The following is a 5903-nucleotide window of genomic DNA, read 5'->3' on the forward strand; positions in this document are numbered from 1 at the left end:
CCGTTGTGTCCGGTGATCTTTGCCGCACTCTCTTTATTTTGTACTTGCGGTCATTGGCCACTAGGTGTCACTCCGTCATGTTCCCTGGGGAATTCTAACGACGACGTCACACACTGTCCGTACTGCGACACAACGTCTGCTGCTCCATATTGTGCTGCTGTTTAGCGTCAGTTTCTGATACATTTTTCAATAATCGCTTACACTCGGGTGAGAAGCTCCCTATAGAGTCCTCCAGACACTTACTGGGCAGGAAAGTTACTCTGTGTCTGTGTCTCATCCATTACCGATATCCCGGTGTCACAAGGACTCGGTGCAATTCTAGTTCTAGGAGTTGTCCAGAATTAGAACAACATAATTGCTTTTTTTTTTTTTGTTTCACATTTTTCGGCTTAATCTCTACATAACAGATATGTGGGAGAAACGGCATGAAGTTGTGCTCCTGGTCCGCTGTGATCGGATCTACCTCTGATTGCAGCAGTTTAACTCTCTAAATGCCATGGTTAATAGCAACCACAGCATTTAAAGGGAACATGTCGACAGTTTTTTTTCTTGTCTGATCGAAGACTAGCACCTTAGTCAGCGCCTGTGCTGCATTCCATAAAGTGTTATATATATCCCCCTGTATACACCCAAAAACCTTTTGACACGCTCCCTCGCTCTGTGTACGTCTTGCCTGTCCGGTCGGCGTCCTTGCTGAGGCATCCATTCCTCTTCAGGGCTATTGATCGCTGTCATCATGCTCTGATTGATGTGGATGATGCCTCCTGCGTCATCCACATAGCAGTGTAAAATCTCACGCCTGCGCAGAGACATTGCCGACTTGTGCCTGCACACTTTGTCCTGCCCTACTGTGCGCTCTTATGTTTGAGGCTCTGCCCGCAGTAGGGCAGAGCAAAGTGCGCAGACACGTGCCGGCGATGTCTCTGTTCAGGCGTGAGATTTCACCTGACTATGTGGATTAAGCAGGAGGCATTATCCACATCAATCAGAGCAGGAAGACGTCGATCAGAAGCCGGGAGGAGGTATAGATGCCTCCGTAATGACACCTATCGGACCAGCAGGAATTGCATAGAGAGCAGGAGAATTTCAAAAGATTTTTTGGTGGCATAGAGGGGGAGTCCAGGGTTACATACTTCTTTAGGTGCTGATAAAGTTGCTACTCAGCTCAGACATGAAAAAACTGGTGACAGGTTCACTTTAGACCCCTTTGCATGTCCGGTTTTTGTGTCCTTACACGGTCCATTTTTTAGAGCCCCAAATACAGACACATTCACACCCATTGTATTCAGTGATGGTGCGCACATATCAGGTTTTTATCAGCAGCACGGACAAAGTGCGTGCTACAGACTGATGACACACAGATGACATCCATGTGTCATCAGCATGACACATACCGGCGCCTGGGAACAAGCAGTACAGTTCATGCTGATCCCAGGTGCCATCAGCGCTTATCATTTTCGTTTGGCCTCCCTAAAATCAGCACAACAAGGTGACAATGCTGGGAGTTGTTTGCATTCAGCTCCTGCTGTGTCCCTCCTGTGTAAAATAAAGAATTACATTTAAACAAAAAAGGCCTGGGCTCCCACGCAATTTTCATATCAAGCAGAGGGAAAGCCCACTGCTGGAGGCTGATGTTAATATTCTGGGAAAGAGGACAATCTCCCAAAAAGTACCCAGGCTATTAATAACAGCTAACTTCTGTTTGATTTGCCTTTCCTGGTGAATTTATGGGGAACCACAGAAAACAAATGATGTGGGGTCCCCCTATGAATTCAAACTAGCAAAGACTAAACAGACAGTTGTGGGTTGATATTGATAGCCTGGTAAGGGACCAGAGGTATTGGCCCCCTCCCAGGCTACCAACATTAGCCCTCAGCCACCCCAGAAATGGCGCATCCATAAGATGTGCCAAACCGGGCGCTTAGCCTTGCTTTTTCCAATTGCCCTGTGATGGTGTCAAGTGGGGTAATAGGGTTGGGGTTGATGTCACCTTTGTATTGTCAGGGGACATCAAGCCCAGGGGTTAGTAATGGAGAGGCATCTATAAGATACCCCCATTACTTACCCCATAAGTAAGTATTGAAATAAACACACAGCAAGAATAAAATCATTTATTTGAAATAAAACTCAACACCATGTTTTTCACACTTATTCCATCTGGCGAATTTTTCAACACCAGCCTGTTTTTTTGCTTTTGGAGAAACTCGTAGGTCACATGTGGGTCCGTGATGGAGGCCACCCTCGCAGGGATTTCTCTTGATAGGTAAGCTGCAGATTTTGCAGCCTGGTTAGCCAGGTGGTCGCCTTTTGCTGTGGTTTAGTCTTCCTTTGCATGACCATTGGCTTTCACTATGGCAACTTTCTCAGGTAAAAGTAGGGCCTCCATCAGGCGTGGGACGGATTTATGATTCTTGATAGGCTTGCCTGCTGCTGTGAGGAAAGATTGAGCTCTCCATATAGGTCCATAGTCATGAGCTATGTGAAAAGCATAGCGGCTGTCTGTATAAATGATGACAGTTTGGTCTTTAGCATGTCTGCAGGCTTTTTCAAGGGCACGGAATTCAGCTTCCTGGGCGGAGATATGTGGGGGCAGCGGTTCTCCTTTTATGGATTAGTCGAGGGAGACAACAGCATATCCAGTGTAGAACTGGCCATCAAAGCCATACAATCCATCCACAAATAGCTCATGGTCAGGGTTATATAATGGGGCATTGGTAACATGACTAGAGATAGGCGAACCCGAACAGTACAGTTCGGCGTCCGTACCGAACACCTACTGTTTGAGCACGGACTTCAGGAAGTCCGTGTTTCTGTTCGGGTTCAGCCCCCATGACAGCATAGCAAACACAGCTTCTGATCGGTGATAAAATCATTGCTGTCAGACAGGCGTGGTTCCTATGCTGTCAAATGACAGCGTGATCCCGCAACTCTGATCAGAGGTAAAAAGTTTATCTCCGGTCATTGGCGTCAATTGATGGGACTACTCCCATCAGCCTATGCCTGCTGCCATTAATAACAGGGAGAGCAGGCGGTGGCTGATGGAAGTATTCATCAGCCGGAACCTGCACTGTAAATAAATAATTTAAAAAAAAAAACGGTGTGGGTTCCCCTGTATTTTTGATAACCAACCTGGCAAAACTCACAGCTGGGGGCTGCAACCCTCAGCTGTCAGCTTCAGCAAGGCTAGTTATTAAGAATAGATGGGTTCCCACTCTGATTTTTTTTAATTATTTAAATAAATAATTTAAAAAAGCGATGTGAGGTCTCCTCAACTTTTGCCAACTAGCCAAGCTAAAGCACACAGCTGGGGGCTGGTATTCTCAGGCTGGGAAGGGGCCATGGATATTGGCCCCTCCCAGCCTAAAAATAGCAGCCCGCAGCCACCCGGAAAAGGCGCATCTATTGGAGCTTTCCCTAGCTCTTCCCACTTGCCCTGTAGCGTTGGTAAGTGGGGTTCATATTTGTGGGGTTGACGTCACCTTCGAATTGTCTGGTGACATCAAGCCCATTGATTAGTAATGGAGAGGTGTGTCTATAAGACACCTATCCATTAGTAATCCTGTAGTTGTATGGTAAATAAACACACAACCAGAATAAAGTCTTTTAATTGAAAGAAAGGCACAGACTCCTTTAATGGTTCTAAATTAAACCATACTCGTTACAGGAGAAGCACTGCAGCCACTGTCTGTGAGAACTGTAGGAGGGGCAGAGTGTTTTTGATACAGTCATCTCTACTGGAGCAGCAGAGGAATAAGTCATCAACAAACTGGAGAAGGATTGCCTGGTCAGATGGTCTAAGCTGGTCCTATAGGACTGAAGACATGGTAGCCATGTATTGGCTGGGTGAATTTTGGGCACCATGGGGGAGTACCACCCAGACTTACTGTTTGCTCTGTTTGTGTGTGAAAGCAAACAAATACTAAGAATCATTGTGCAGTGGTGGCCGTGTGAGGCATCTGTGACAATAGGTTATGTGGGTTAGGCAGAATGGGCGTATTGAAAATAGTGGCCTCAGTAACAGCCTGCAAGTCAAGGACCATGCAGTACTGGGCAGGCTGACCTTTCTCTACCTTTTTTCTTGACTGGGAACAGTGGGGTATTGCATGGTGATGTAATTTCAACAATAACTCCTTTTTCAAAGAATTCCTTCACTGTCTTGGATATTTTATCTGCCTGTGCCATAGTCAATGGGTACTGTAGCTTCCTTGGCAAAAGGGCACCAAGGTCAGCTGTAACTGGGGCGCAGACAGGCGGCCTACATCTGGCAGATCAGCACCAAGGAGATTCAAAGGGGCGATGTCATTGACGAGGTATCTGCTGAGACACCCGACCCCCCCCTTCCTGTAGAGCTGTAAGGACCCCCCACTTCCTTTAAAGATAGACACACACCCACTTCCTGTAGAGATGCACTTACTTTGCCTCACTTCTAGTAGAGATACAGAGACCCGCCCTCGCTTCCAGTAGAGATAAAGAGACACACCCCTGCTTCTAGTAGAAATAGACCCGCCCTGACTTCCAGCAGATAGAGGCCCGCCCTCGCTTTCAGTAGAGATAGACCCGCCCCTGCATCCAGTAGAGATACAGAGACCTGCCCTGGCTTCCAGCAGATACAGAGACCCGCCCCTGCATCCAGTAGAGATACAGACCTGCCCTCGCTTTCAATATAGACCCACCCCCTGCTTCCAGCAGATACAGAGACCCGCCCTCACTTTCAATATAGACCCACCCCCTGCTTCCAGTAGAGATAGAGACACGCCCCTGCATTCAGTAGAGAGAGACCCGCCCTGGCTTCCAGCAGATACAGTGACCCGCCCTGGCTTCCAGCAGATAGTGACCTGCCCTCACTTCCTGTAGAGATAGTGACCTGCCCTCACTTCCTGTAGAGATAGTGACCTGCCCTCACTTCCTGTAGAGATAGTGACCTGCCCTCACTTCCTGTAGAGATAGTGACCTGCCCTCACTTCCTGTAGAGATACAGAGACCCACCTCCACTTCTTTTAAAGACACAGAGGCCCAGCCCAAGTGCTGTAGAAAGACAAAGACTTGTTTCCCCAATATCTAACCTTCTAGGCAGATCTCATGTAATAGACTGGAGAGTTGAGTATCAAGTCACTTCTTGAGTGAATAGTCCCCAAGAAATGATACCATTAACCCTTGTAAATTCATGTATTCCTTCCATAAACCACATTTCCATCTACTCCAGTAGCGATCAGTTAAATTGCCGGGTAACAGAGCTTATAATGTGGTATTAAATCACTTTAAATAGTTATTATGCCCTTAGCCTTACCCTTGCCCTTGTTTTTACCCTGTTGTATTCAACTGCCCTTTCTGCAGACTCCTCATTCCTGGCTGTGCACGCATGATCCGGAGCACATTCCATGAAATATATCTGTGATTCCGACGTGAATTTAGATTAAGGCTTTGTCAGTGTATGAGTCGGATTCTGGGCAGTCTGTGGTAATACAGGTCATTTGTAATTGTACATTGCCAGATCAGACGGCACTGATGGTCATGATGTTATTAACCTGTTACTGAAGACCTGGCCGGCAACCAGCTGGATAAATAATAGTCCGACTACTTAGTTTTATACAGTGACATTTCCATTTTGCGGGGCAACACAATAAATCTATTATTTGAAGACATTTTCCCCCAGAACGAGCTTGTTCTACTGTGAAAGAATCCTGTGGCATCGAATATAATGTAGAGAGTAAATGTGAGAACAAGAAAGTTGCTAAAACTTGCATAATTGTATTCCTCCATGCGAGGACAACTAACAATGCGGGTGTGGGAAGAGCGGGCATCCAGGAAATGGTAAATTATATACAGTATAGCCAACTGATTGTCAGTGATACTTTTCCTGTAAAACAGAATGTTATCTGCTATCTATCTAAATGGGAAAAAAT

Source organism: Dendrobates tinctorius, unplaced genomic scaffold, assembly GCF_039654945.1.
Source record: "Dendrobates tinctorius isolate UK_male_01 unplaced genomic scaffold, ASM3965494v1 ptg000084l, whole genome shotgun sequence".
Taxonomy (NCBI): domain Eukaryota; kingdom Metazoa; phylum Chordata; class Amphibia; order Anura; family Dendrobatidae; genus Dendrobates; species Dendrobates tinctorius.